The sequence below is a fragment of the Sinocyclocheilus rhinocerous genome, unplaced genomic scaffold, assembly GCF_001515625.1.
Source record: "Sinocyclocheilus rhinocerous isolate Xijiao unplaced genomic scaffold, SAMN03320098_v1.1 scaffold1202, whole genome shotgun sequence".
In the NCBI taxonomy this organism is placed as follows: domain Eukaryota; kingdom Metazoa; phylum Chordata; class Actinopteri; order Cypriniformes; family Cyprinidae; genus Sinocyclocheilus; species Sinocyclocheilus rhinocerous.
In genome coordinates, this window is record NW_015657483.1 from 379583 (window position 1) to 394959 (window position 15377).

The 15377-nt window shown below is 37.0% G+C and overlaps 1 protein-coding gene and 1 long non-coding RNA gene across 2 annotated transcripts in view; one reads left to right on the forward strand and one right to left on the reverse strand.

Annotated features, from left to right (window-relative positions):
* LOC107721020 (receptor tyrosine-protein kinase erbB-4-like) overlaps window positions 1-15377 on the reverse strand; it is a 344542-nt gene that overhangs the window by 231497 nt on the left and 97668 nt on the right. The gene's annotated exons all lie outside the window — the stretch shown is intronic.
* Window positions 6470-15377, forward strand: part of LOC107721022 (uncharacterized) — a 15572-nt gene continuing 6664 nt past the window's right edge. Inside the window, exons 1-2 of the long non-coding RNA XR_001637670.1 lie at window positions 6470-6479; window positions 11398-11400. This is a non-coding gene — a long non-coding RNA (uncharacterized LOC107721022). The remainder of the gene's footprint in view (window positions 6480-11397; window positions 11401-15377) is intronic.

Genomic DNA, 15377 nt, shown 5'->3' on the forward strand with positions numbered 1-15377 from the left:
TATTTGTCTACTCGGCTAGTTGATCCAAAAACATAGTAACTTAGGCTATGTGCGCTGAAAAACAATATAAAAACAGACGTCACATAGGGCTAAATGCATAGCATTTTAGTAAAACTGCAATACGTTACAGCAGCGGGGAAGATGAACGTGCATGAGTTATTTTTTAACCTAAAATATAGAGACTCTGATGTCTGCATTCAAGCATTTCAGTGGGCTTAAACAGATCACCCTTTACAGCAGATTTAACGTTAGTTCACAAACAACTGACAGCGTTGACCTAAATATGATTTTCAGTTACAATAATTAATCCTAAAATTCAACATTAGTAACTTACTTTTAGCAGCATAAGACGGGCGCGCGCTCACAAGATCTCCCGGTTCTTATTTGTGAGTTCAGTTCACTGGAGACTCGCACTAAACGGATCATTTGAATCAGTGAGTTGTCGAATAGGGGAACGAGATGCTGCGATGCTAGGCCGTTCCGTACCTTGATAGCACTTCCTTCGTAAATCAGTGGAAATCTGACGAAATAGCGCGCAGCACGCTGATATAGCTCACCTACGTGCGCATTGGGGGCGGTGCTAAGCGCTATTTGGCCAATGAATTGGCGTGATGGTATAAGGGCTGAAAAGAATCAGTTCTTTCTTGAATCAGACACCGCTTCTGCATCTCGGAGCATGTGATATATTATAAGGAGTAACGATATGTTTTATGAAATGTAGTGAAGTAAAAATTACGATCTTATGCTTTGGAATTTAGTTAAGTAAAAGTAAAAGTTACTCAAAATAAAACTACTCCAGTAAAGTACAGATACTTGAAAAATGTACTTAAGTACAGTAACGAAGTAAAACTACTTCGTTACTGTCCACCACTGGGTCAAAGTTCATGTATTCATGATCAGAAGTCACTCATATAGGGAAGTAACCACAATATGACACTTGAGCGCTTTTCGTTAGGATCTGTATCAGATGGGATATAACTGGACTGATATTACTTTAGGACATCTGTTTCCATACAAATATTAAGCACCGTTTTCAACATGTTACTTGAGCACCAAATTAGCAAGGGTCATGTGACACTGAAGACTGGAGTAATGCCTGCTGAAAATTCATCAAAGAAATAAATTACATTAGAAAATATCTTAAATTGAAAAAAGTTATTTTAAATTGTAATTGTAATATTTTTATTGTATTTTTGCTTAAATAAAGGCAGCCTTGACGTCTTTCAAAAACATAAAAAAAAACTCAAACCTTCAAATTGTGGGTGTTTCCAAACTTTTACACAATACATAATCACAAATATATCACCACCAACTTTTCTATTCTGTTTAGTATTGCTAACATCACCAAAATTGATCACAAATTCGACTAGACAAACCTCAACAGTTTGTGACCCGTTTGTGACCTGTAAATTATCTACATCTATATAATTCCTGTCTACATACAAAGTTGCATGTTCTGACTGACTGTTGCACAACATATAACTTACTGCATCTTAACTTGTTAAGACATGTGCGAAAAATAGCAATAATGATATTTCTTTCATGCACAGGGCCCTAAAAGCTAGTCACAGATCACATATAGAAACATCTTGACAGCCTCTTGACAACTCGTTAAATGCTTAAGGTCAAGGTTAAGATGGACACAAGCCGAGCAGCTGCTCTGAGGAGGAAGTCTTCACAAAAACACCAAGTCTTGAGCTGACTGCTCTCACACCCCAACCGATGGCCTCATCTTCTCCCACAGCAGATGAATGCAGTTATTCACCGGATAAGTGGGAGGCAAGCGCGTACATGCATGTTTGAGTAAGAAGGGGTGAGATTAGTAGAAAGATCAGAGCTGAGAGATGGAAACACAAAGAAAGCGGGTGAAAGAAAGGTTGAACATTTGAGAAACGACTGCGGCGCGTGTGATTTGTTTCCTCAGACAGTGCCTGAAGCTGCGCAGGTGGCCACGTTTGACACTTTACGCTGAGAGGCATAGCGCGACAACCCGTCTGCTGCGAGGTCCAGCAGACACTTTTGCTCTTAAGCCTTTCTAATTCCATCATAAAAGATGAAGGGAGGAGAAAATGAGAGGAAAACAAGCCAGGGGGTGAGTGGGAGTGAGTGGGCTGTATCAGAAGGTACACAATGGTAGAAGAGAGGAAGAACGGTTACACAGCAAGGCGTCACGCGCTGGGCCTCTCCACTTCAGGACGGCTCTAAATTCCTCTCAGCAGATGGTCCTTCAACCATCCAAGCTGAGGATAAGACAGAGCGAGTCCACTAAGATGAGCCTCCCGCGGTTCCTGCAAATGGCAGCAATAAATGGAGCTGTCTACAGAGAGGAGGATGAGAAGAAAAGGAAATTGTCATCACCGACGTGAGAGGAAATCAGGCAATTATGCAAAATGGGTTGAGAGAAATGGAACCATGAGATGAATGTGATAAATTGCTTCCACAATTGACTAAATATGACTGTTGGGAATTGGAAGAATGAGGCTGGTGATTCCTACACACAGTACAGTTCATTGCACTTTTACTACGAAGGTCAAACTATATAGTAATTCAGCAAAGATGCAATAAATTGATCATAAGTGACAGCAAAGTTATTTATAATGCTCTTAAATATTTCAATTTCAAATAAATTAAATTACATTTTCAAATAAATAAAACTTTAGATTCAGAATCCTCAAAAAAATGTATCACAGTTTCTCCAAACACATAAAGCAGCACAACTGTTTCCAACACTGATAATAATAAGAAATATTTCTTGAGCACCAAAACAGCATATTATGATTTCTAGAGGATCATGTGACACTGAAGACTGGAGTGAAGAAAATTCAGACATGTACAAACATGCAAATCTGAGGCAATGGCACTTCAAATCAACATTTTTTAAATGAGCAGTATATATTGACATTTCAGACAGCCCAATGATTTGTTGTAATTTTTAAGACAACAAGATCTTACAAGTTGAGGAAACAAGAGACCCAGCTGCACACACAAACCTCAAGATTTGGTGCACAAAACACAACAACTGTAAAAATCTATGGATACATTTTGAACACATGAATCACTGAAAGTAGAAAATGAACTCCAGGCATCACAAAATAACCTAAACTTGACAATATCGCCAATAATAATGGCTGAAATAAAAATGGTAAACTTATTATTTATGCTCCAGTGCATGAAGGGAACATCAAATTTAAGTAGATTTTGTTGTGAATTTTGACTTAATGGGTGGGCCAAGCACATGCTAACTTCTTTATGAAAGCAATGGTTTACAGCGAATTTAGAACAGCTCCGCGTTGTGCCTAACAATGTCCCTTAGCTGTTTGAAATTCACTGTAAACAACAGCTTATTTGGGTTTATTGTGTATTCAACATTCTTAAAGTAAAAATAACAGCACTGATCCGCAGCCTGCTTCTTTAAAACTCAAACAACAGAGCATTGCACTAGCAACACCAAGGTCAAGGGTTTGATTCCCATGGAACATATAAACTTATAAAATGTTTATCTTGAATACACTATAAATCACTTTGAATAAAAGCATCTGCCAAATCCATAAATGTTATGCAATGTAAATGCACAGTATCACATTATGTGCAAAAATGGACATGCTTTTTACAGAGAAATTTCCTTCAGGTCTCTACTGTCTGCCTTAATCTTCCGTGGTATTTGAAAAGGGCATGAAGGAAAGGAAGGAACACACTACTACCATTTGTATACAGTACATTTTCATACTGAACATTTAATCATCTCTGGTTTGCAATCTTGAGCTTTGGAGGTTCATTAGTGCAAAGAAGTCATTAGTCCAACCACCAACATGGATACTTAAGCTTAAGTCACAATTTTTGCAAACAGGATCAGTACATCATTTATGTTTACACAACATACACTAATGTTCAACAGTCTGGTCTGGGAAGTATGTTTTTTTTTTAATGTTTTTGAAAGATTCAGCTCTCACCAAGGCTGAATTTATTTGATCAAAATATAAATATTTTACATAGAGATGCACCGATGTATCGGCCAACAATCGGTATCGGCCGATAGAAGCAATTTTTCGCGATATCGGCCATCGGCCGATTGTTTAAAAACATCCGATGATCAGGTGCCGATATATCCTGTCAATCAAAATTGGCGGGAATGCATCGAATACGTGCTGTGTGTAAAGATGTCTCTTGTGTGGAATTACTTTGAAGTGGGTGACAATGACGACAAAACTGCAGTTTGTAAGCTATGCACAGCTAAAATTTCGCGAGGTGGAACTTCAGTTAAAAATTTTAACACAACTAATTTGATTACACACCTTAAATGCCGACATGCCAAGGAATATGACGAGTTCGTCAAAGCTAAAGCGGAGGCTGCTTTAGCTACAAAAGCTAAATGCCAAACAAAGGCTAGCGTGACTCCCTCTATCGCGCAAGTGTTTGACAGCACCAGAAAATTCAAATCTGACAGCACGAAAGCGCGTGAAATTACTCAGAAAGTAATGGAATTTATGGCGCTTGATGATCAGCCATTCTCCGTAGTTGAAGACACCGGATTTCAGCGACTGGTAAGACACCTTGAGCCTCGCTACACTTTACCGAGTTGACGTTATTTCGCAGACGTCTGCTTACCGGAGATATACAACCGTGTGGCAGATCACGTTCACAAGCTTCTTCATAACGACTCCGCGATGAGCTTCACCACAGATATTTGGTCTACAGAGGTAAGCCCTACGAGCATGCTTAGTCTCACTGCTCAGTGGATCGATTGTGATTTTAAACTTAAAAAGTCTTGCTTCATTCACAAGAATTTACCGGTTCTCACACTTCGTTGGCAATCTCTCAAGCATTCACTGACATGTTAGACAAATGGAAAATCGACAGATCAAGAGTGCACGCTGTTGTACGCGACAACGCGAGGAACATGGCTAAAGCCATGACGGACAGTGAGATTATGAGTTTGCCCTGTATGGCTCATTCCCTCCAGCTGGCTGTCAACGAAGGAATATTAAGCCAGAGAAGTGTGACAGAATTGGTCAGTATGTGATTGGTCAGCATACGCTGCAGATTACGAATGTGACGAGAGGGGCGGGGCCGAGAGCCGTGGGACCGGTGAGTGGCGCAGGTGTCGCGCATTAGCAATTACTCCACCGGCCTCTTTCCGTTCTCACGGCTCTCGGCCCCGCCCCTCTCGTCACAACGAACTACCAGTCACACCTACTGCGCAGCAGTGGACACTAATGGAAAGCATAACTACACTTCTCTCTCCCTTTGAACAAATAACCAGAGAGATTAGTAAAGAAGATGCGTCCGCTTTTAAAATATAATTTATTTCTGTGATGGCAAAGCTGAATTATTAGCAGCCATTACTACTACAGTCTGCAGCGAATCACACTGCTAGTATGGCTAATGCTTGAGCCCAAGGGCATAAACTCATATAGTATTCATATCCACACAGAGCATATAAAGTAGTCGCCACAGTTTAACTGTGCATAACAACTAAATACCTGTTCTTTAGTTTCAGTATGAGGGACTGGCGGTGGAAAAGCGAATGGGTGTGTGTATAAAAACCAATATCATTAATGATATGATATTAAGGTCCCACAGCTCAGGCAGTGTGTTCTCGCTGCTGGAGTTTGGCACTGGTTCTCACCACTGTGTAATCCCTGCACAGTGCAACAGGGAGCGCACCTGTCCAAACTGTGTAAACACACACATACACACACAACTGACATAAATGGCACCGGTTAGATTATGTGTCGAAGTTTAATACTTAGAGGTAGTGGTTTGTTCAAATAAGCATAGCAAGTAGCACTAATTAGAACATATAAAATACATTATTCATTAGTATTGCTATTAGGTTTTTATTGCATCTTAACATGTACACTGCACTGTACAGTACGACTCAGTCTGACTCATGCAATTATTATTAAGGCAAAGGAAAGTCTTGTGTCAAAAAAATCAATTTCTCTGAACTCTGAGAAGACTAAATCAGTAAAGGACTGAGGCGAGACAGAAACTGACAGGTAGGGGTGATGAGAGAGGATGAATGCAGATCGGAGGAATGAAGGGACAGGATGGTGTTTGGGCACAGGGCAGCTGTTAATGTACCATCTGTGAGACCAGCCTTGCCAGGCCAGTAATCAGGCAATCTATCACTCAGTTTCCTGACACTGTCAATTAAATGCTTTGCTTCTCAGCTCCTCCTTATTCCACTCCTCTCTAACTCATCTCATCAATATTCAAAGTATGTAAAAAGTGAACATACAATTTTTACAGGCAAGCCACTGATGCGTACAATATCGTACGTATGGAGAGCTTCTAAAATTGAAACGTGTTTACATATTAAATTTGACATGTACAAATCTTTTTGACTAAAACTACTAAAAGACAAACAACTAGTGAAATAAAAGTGTCTGCTAATGACTACACTGAAATAGTAAATATGGATTAAAATATAAAAACTCAATACACACAAATAACAGATATATAAATAATTACTTTAGGTTCAAACAATGTTGGATGATCTGACTGATGTATTCTGTGAAAAACATCCGCCAAATTAAACAAGTAGCAGATTGACATATCAATAGATTGAGTCATTTGCGAAATACACTTTCCATACAAAACAACTAATAATACTAATGAGATCATTATACTCTTCTCCATATGCACTAATAACAGCAGATGATACATTCACCATTTAGTTTGAGGACACCACTTTAAATTAATCTCACTGATGGGATGCATACAATTCCATGAAATCTCTGTCATTAACATAAAAGAGTTTTACTGAATATTTAAACAGAATCACACTTATTACCATTCTATTATGTTGTTATTGTATACTTAATTGGCTCAAAAATCTAGTGGGTTTCCTACATAGGCAGTATTTTAAGGCTGTCTTGTAGGGCTGTTTTTCAAAAGGTATGCAGTACAATAATGCAGCATAAGATACCTTGTTTTGGCCAAAACATTCCCAGAATGCATTGTACCAATCATTAAAGGAACAGTTCACCAAAAAATGAAAGTTTGCTGACAGTTTTCTCACCCTCACCCATACAAGATGTAGATTAGGTTGTTTCATCAGAATAGATTTTGGTTTATTTAGCATTACATCACTTGCTCACCAATGGATCGTTTACAGTGAATGGGTGCCATCAGAATGATAGTCCAAACAGCTGATAAAATATGACTCGGTCCATCAATTAATGTCTTGTAAAGTGAAAAGCAAATCCATCATTGAGGTGTTTTAACTTTAAACCATCGCTTCTAGCCAAAATACCAGTCCATAATCCATAATAATGCCTCCTCCAGTGAAAAATTCCATCCCGTTGTCTTCTCACATCAAAATCCACCAAAATATTTTATATTTAACTTTTTTGGACTGTTTTCATTTGTAAACCAAGCTTGATCTGTGGATATTTCTTTCCTGATTCAGACAAGAAAGCAATATTATTGATAGAAGTTTAGTTTAAAGTTAAAAATGTCTTAATGATGGATTTGTTTCTCGCAAACACGCAGCTTTTCTCCTCACAAGACGTCAACTCACGGATTGGATTCGTGTGGATTACTTGTGGGATATTGTGATGCAGAATCACACTTATTACCATTCTATGTTGTTATTGTATACTTAATTGGCTCAAAAATCTAGTGGGTTTCCTACATAGGCAGTATTTTAAGGCTGTCTTGTAGGGCTGTTTTTCAAACGGTATGCAGTACAATAATGCAGCCTCCTAAGATACCTTGTTTTGGCCAAAACATTCCCAGAATGCATTGTACCAATCATTAAAGGAACAGTTCACCAAAAAATGAAAGTTTGCTGACAGTTTTCTCACCCTCACCAATACAAGATGTAGATTAGGTTGTTTCATCAGAATAGATTTTGGTTTATTTAGCATTACATCACTTGCTCACCAATGGATCGTTTACAGTGAATGGGTGCCATCAGAATGATAGTCCAAACAGCTGATAAAATATGACTCGGTCCATCAATTAATGTCTTGTAAAGTGAAAAGCAAATCCATCATTGAGGTGTTTTAACTTTAAACCATCGCTTCTAGCCAAAATACCAGTCCATAATCCATAATAATGCCTCCTCCAGTGAAAAATTCCATCCCGTTGTCTTCTCACATCAAAATCCACCAAAATATTTTATATTTAACTTTTTTGGACTGTTTTCATTTGTAAACCAAGCTTGATCTGTGGATATTTCTTTCCTGATTCAGACAAGAAAGCAATATTATTGATAGAAGTTTAGTTTAAAGTTAAAAATGTCTTAATGATGGATTTGTTTCTCGCAAACACGCAGCTTTTCTCCTCACAAGACGTCAACTCACGGATTGGATTCGTGTGGATTACTTGTGGGATATTGTGATGTTTTAATCAGCTGTTTGGACTCTAATTCTGACAGCGCCCATTCACTGTAGAGGATCCATTGGTGAACAAGTGAAATAATTATAAATTTCTCTAAATCTGTTCTGATGAAGAAAAAGTCAATTTTCAGAAATTTATCATTTTTGTGTGAACTATTCCTTTAAGTACTCTGTTAGAATGCTGTCTTAGACGTCAGCAGTATAGGTTTTGGGACAGAACCGTACATACATTATACAAAATCTTTCGGTATAGCATTTGATGGCTCACTCTATCTATCTATCTAGCTATCTATCTATCTATAAAACTTTAAAAAGAAAGAACTAAGCATGTGAATACTAAAGATTCCTTCAACTAAACTTTGTTTCACCAAAAATCACAAGTCTGTCCTTGTCCCTGTGGCTCTCTGTGGAAAAGAACAGCCAAACAGGCAGCAAACACAATCAGTGTAAAGATGCATCCAGCGCCATTATTAACGGTGCAAGCGTGTGACGGACCAAACACAATGAGATCTGCAGAGTGAGGAGAGGAAATCATTAAACACAGCCTGATCTCTGTCACACTGCATCAAACGGTCTCCTTCCTGAGACCCGCGGCTCAGCCATGCTTTGTGTTCAGAATCAAATATCGCATTCTCTCACTATTTTACTTCTTTTAACTTTCCCCTTCTTTCTGCTGCTTCTAAAAAGCGACCCTTTGTACAGCAATTAAAAACCTTTAATTTAGAGGTCACACACTCTTAAAGAATGTGTTGCATTCAGCCAGTAAGTGGCTTGCAAATCTAATTTACAAGACGCAGAGTGGACTGTCCCCAAACCCTGATCACACTCACCCCTCCCCTGGGCCGCTGGGACACAGAGGGCCCCAATCAGAGCAATCTCAAATTGGGAGAACAATGTAGATCTTCTGTGCATAATTCTATCTGTTCACTCACAAATCCATACTGCACTGCGAAGACAAAACAAAGTAACTATGCCAACACTGAAATGGAGATAATTAGTTAATTAAATGTACATTTTCTTACCAGTCACAAAACTGAAATGTAAAACATTTGTTTTCTTTATTTGTGGGTGAATGGAAAATAATCAAATAAATAAATCAAATAAATAATTAAACCTTTCTTAACAGCCATAATACTGTGGTTTGCATTTTATTACTATTTTTTAATTTATTTTTTCTTGCATATTTCTGAAAAACAGTACATAGTCATACAGTCACTCACAGAGTCATATGAAATATACAAAACAGAAATGTACTGTGATTTTTACTGATTCTTCAAATATCTTTTCCTAATATCTTCTGAAATTAGCTTTTTTATTATTTTTTCTATTTGTTTAAATATCTATTAATAATAATAATAATAATAATAATAATAATAATAATAAATTTATTACCCAATGGAAATGAATGAATGTTGACTTAAAGCGAGGAATATTCCACATAGTGTCACCACAGAGAGTGCTGGACAAATAAAATTAATTTTTCTACTGGAAAAAAGGGTTAGACCATTCTTCAAAATATGTTCTTTTGTGTCCCAGAGAAGAAAGTCAGTCATATAGGTTTTGAAAAATAATGAATGAATGAATAATAATAGTGATTTTTAGGGTGAACTATTTCTTTAACTTGGGGTTTCATAAAGTTTACATCATTTTTGAAAATGCATGTGCATCCCTCAGATGCTGAGCAACAGGAACGAGGTGCTGTTGAGCAAGAAAACCCTCCTCACAGCTGACAGGAGCAACAAGAAGCCCCGACACCCACCTCTCACACACCTGCTCACTCTCCCATGGAGAAACAACCACAGAGAAGGAAAGAGAGGAAAGCAGGGGAGAGTGATTGGCAGGCGGCCAGGATCTCTGTACAACTTTAACTAGTGCTCTATCTCTCTGCATATGTCACACTCTCTCTTTCATTTTCTCTTATCTTTGAGTTCTGTCGCTGTATCGTCAAATCACAAATATATGCAAAACCCAGGCTTGGTACGGCGTCCTGCTCGGTGACTGCATATGAGGAGATGTGCTTAAGCAACCATCTTCTAGTACACACACACACACACACACACACACACACACTCAGAGAGCATTTGTGGCTGGCTGCATGGAAGTTACCACCAGAAAATGTTTGTAAATCTCAAAGCTAATTCTTGCATGTTGGATTCATGGATAATTGTCTTGCTTGCTAGGAATTTTAACATTAACAAAAAAAGAGAGATATTCTGATTTAACTGTGATGGAACCGGCACAAAAAAAAAAAAAAAAAAAAAAATTTATGAAAGGAAATGACGCACACACTGTGTGTAATGCCATTACAAAGGTGATGGCTTATCTCAAGAATATTAATTGCTGTAGGTCATACAGATGTTATGTAACCTTCTCTAAAACTAAATAAACTTTAATTAATATTCATGAGACAAGTAAGAGACAAGAAAAGCCATAGTGAGACTGGTAAAATTCCCATTTCAGACCAAATCTGTTCTGATACGAGCAATTTCAGATCACCTTTATGTTTACTCACGTTTTAGTATGACTTTTGACTGTTTCAATATGACATTTTTCTATATTATAGAACAGATATATTTTCAAACTTACCCTGATCTAAAGGGGTCTGTAGGGTCTGTTTTGGAGCATTTGCTAAAAGTTAAAACCGTGTCTACAATCAGATTACTATTAGAAATAAATAGTACAAAATATTTACGTTAGAAAGTAAATGTTTTCAGCATTTACACTGACCTCATAAAGTATCATGAGTCATAATTTAAAAATGTTTGAATGTGATTGTATTAGATTCAAAATTATTAAAAACTTGCTAGAAAATAGTGTAATTTTCTTTAAATACTATACATTCTTTTTTCTAGAACACTGTTCTAAATTTATCTCAAATAAATGACACTTCATTTGATTTTTGTTACGTAATGCAAAGACATTCATACTAATTGCAATTGCAAAGTCTTATTGGGGTGACTATTTTGCAGGCTAATTCTCAACCCTAATGTAAGTAAAACCATTTTAACATGCCATGCATATCATTTTTGACTATGAGACTATCATTCAGCCTGTCACTCAGTGGATTTTGTAGGATAGACAAAAAATGGATATTCACCTGTTTAAAATAGCAGGTGCATCTACATTGAATTATAGTCCAAATGATGTATATGCATATGTACATATTTAATATCTGTTGACTACTTGTTTTAGTGGGCTGGAGAAGTTTCTGAATCCTAAGTAAAGGGATGACACACAGGATCTGCAGAGATGACTGTCCATATCCACCCGTAAATGCTGCATCTCGCTGAAGATATCGAAAATGTATTGCACACTCTGTATGTGAAGATGTGCATGTGTGTGGTTCAAGCTCATTTTAGCAGTTTAAGTTCCTGTCTAAAACTCTTTTTGCATGCCTGGGTGGCGCTACTGATTACCTGGAAAAGGAATGAAGCTTCCTGTGAAATACTGACGAAAAAATAACAGTACTTCTCCACTGCATCAACAAAACTACAGAAATGTTGCAAAGAGAATTGTCTGATCAAATTTAATAGTGAAATTTAATAGGGTGAAGAATACTGCATTATTACAGCACTCTCGGAGACGAACGAGGTGAAAATGCCTCATGATTTGCAAATGACATTCAGTAGGCCATCAAGCGTCCAGACTAACAGACATTAGAGCTGCACTGCAGCTAAAAGGTGAGCTTAATAGGGCACAAACATCCCTCCTAATGAACATCACACTTGCACCCGACCCATCAGAGCTGTGCTTTATTTTCTCTCTTTAATAAACGAGCTGCCATGCAGGAACATGATTGCATAAGAAACTCTACTAGGAAATTAGATCTCTGTAATATCTCAATTGTTTCTCCCAGACAGAAATGGGATTAAATGCAGATCAAAGGGAGGTTTATTTAAAGGTAAAGTGCATCAATTCTGCACCACTAGCATCACCAAATGGAGATTTGAAAAAAAATGATGCCTGTTTTCTACCACTGGTCAAGCAGATAGTCCTGTCCCAAACTCATGCCATGTGTCTCCTATAGAGATCAACACTATCAACACTATCTCAATCTGTGCTCAAGATACTTGAAAAGTCAGGGATTTCCATATGAACTTTATCTACGTTTATTTTATTGCTTTATACTCTCAAGGCATATTCACTTCAAGGACGATAACTACTGTATAACGATAAAGATATCGTTTTAAAAATCATTTTAAACTTAAAAGAATAGCAGAGTCCATACCACAACTAAAACAATAACAGCACAGAGGAACTGATATTGTTGGAATCACAAAAAAAAAAAAAAATTTACAGTTATTGAACAATAAAAACATTGACAGCCAATCAGAATCCATCCTTCCTTAAAGAGCTCAAGCACTTAAAGTCACAGGCGACAAAACTGCAGCGCAAGCTTAATGTACGTTGGTGTGTGGACGCTAATATAGATATCTTTATAGGTAGCGTTCTTGGTGTGAATGGGCTTTTTCAATGTGTCTGATCTGTGTCTATTTTTATTTCAGTTTTAGAAACATCTAAAAGTTGATACTTAAATAAAGCATAACTGAAATTTCCATTAAAGGAACAGTCCACCCAAAAATTTTAATTCTATCATTTACTCACCCTCATGTCATTCCAACCCCATAAGACTTCTGAAACACAAATTAAGATATTTTTTTTTTATTAATTCGGAAAAGAGGTTTCTGTTCCTCCATTGAAAGAAGATCCAAAAAGGTCATTAAGGCATTGTAAAATGAATTCATGTAAACTGAGCGGTTTATTCCAAGTTTTGTGGAAAGATACGATTGCTTTATATGATGAACAGATTTAATTTAGAATTTTTTTAACATTTAAATAATGATCACATTTGGCAAACACAGCTTGTGCATGCTTCACATGCTAGAACAATCCTCATTAGTTCTCATGCATCGCACACACGTTTAAGCTTCCATGTTTACCATATGAAATGTGCTTAACATAGTTTAGATGTAAATGAAAGCTTAAATTAAATCTGACCATCAAATGATCACATCTCTTCACAAGATTTGGATTAAACAGCTCAATTCCTGTGGTTTGTTTTACAATGTCTTTATGACCTTTTTAGGTCCTTTTTTCAGTTACCTGGACTTTCAATTGAAGTACAGAAACCTCTCCGGTTTCATTAAGAATATCTCAATTTGTGTTTGGAACAATGTGAGGCTGAGTAAATGGTGACAGAATTGTTATTTTTGGGTGAACTATTCCTTGGAGTCTCTAGAGCTATGGAAAAAGCAATCCTTAGATTACCAATTTGAGTTTACGTAGTAAAACCCTGACTGTGACCTCAGCAGGTTTTCTCTCTTCCAGCTTGATTTGGTTTTATTCTCTTATTCTTTGAGTCTTCCCATTCTCCCCTCTCATGGGAGCAGTGTAGCAAAGCATGGCTGTTCCTGTTGAAGTTCACCCATGTGCATGTGTGAGGCGTTTGCAATGTGCAATCTCTAGATCACCGCCTTGGACATCTGCCCAACAGAACAACAAGCCAATTATGACCTCGCTCCATCAAAACATGACCTAATGAGAGAAAAACAGTGTTTAACAATAAAACACTTCACAAATATGCAAATGTTGTAGGTTCAGTACCAAATGGCCATTCTGAGTATAGTGCTACAGCATATCATACAAATCTTCCATGAATATTGACTTAATTATTGGTATGTTCCTCACACAAACTGTCATATGACTTCAGAAGACTTGGAATAAGGCACACAAATCATATGGACTACTTTTACCATGCTTTTGTGTCAGTTTGGAGCTTTTTACAGTCTCCATTCACTTTCATGTGGAAAGAGCATTTTTGGGTGAACTATTCATTTTACATCGTCTCTGTAGACTTTACATGTGACTAAAGCACAATCACTGAGTAGATTTAACATTGTCAAAGTAATATTGTGATTAGTGACTGGATGGTCAGAGAGAAAGACCATTAGCACCATCATCATTCATTAGCGTCAGACTCGTGGAGGACTAATGTATCGCACCATTTCATTCACCCATCATCAAAATACAATATAAGGAGAGCCCTGAGCAATGCGACAGCCGTGAATCAGACACTGTATATGCACAAGGGCCACATTTGACTGTACAGGGCTATCGGATATCTATGTGCTGATAGAAACTACGGTCTCTAAAGGGGGGAATGGATGGTTTCTGTCAGCAGTCTTTGGTTCAGCTGTCTTCACTGTCCAGTTCTATACAAATGACCATCCTCCATTTTTGACGGTAGTTAGATGGTAAAATGTTAGAACAAATTCTAGTGTATATTCTTCTTTATTAACACAAATCCACTGGTAATTAAATTGAATTACTACTATTATTATAATGCTAATTTTGTTAAATATGGTGAAGCCAACAAATTACATTAGCACATCACAGGTCAGAAATATCAAAAGGCTGTGATGTAAAAGTTATTTTATTTTAATTTGGAATGCGTTGATATTAAAATTCTGACCAATAAGACAACACTTTTATTGATAACGAAAACCAAAACTATAAATTTTTTAAATTGAAATAAATTGAAAAAAAACAAAATACAAATATTGGGTAAAAAAAAAAAACTAAATTAAAATTAAAAGTTGCCTTGGCAACTAAATTAAATAAAATGTTTAAATACTAAAACTAAAACTGATTATAATATGAGGGATTTAAATTTGATATTTTGCACACTCAATTAGTTTTCTTAGAAACTTCCCAAAATTTTTTTTCTTTAATTTGGAAAAACAAACTAACACTTTACCGTGTTTGCGCTTGCATTTGACCACAAATGTGACCCTGGACCACAAAACCAGTCTTAAGTGTCAATTTTTCGAAATTGAGATTTATACTAGGGCTGCACGATAAATCGCATGCGATATTTAACGCGCATCTTGTCAGTAAAGCCATTCTGTAATCAGCGGTAAATCTCCATCACCTCCATCACCATCAAGATGCGCGTTAAATATCGCATGCCCTAATTTATACATCATCTGAAAGCTGAATAAATAAGCTTTCCATTGATTTATGGTTTGT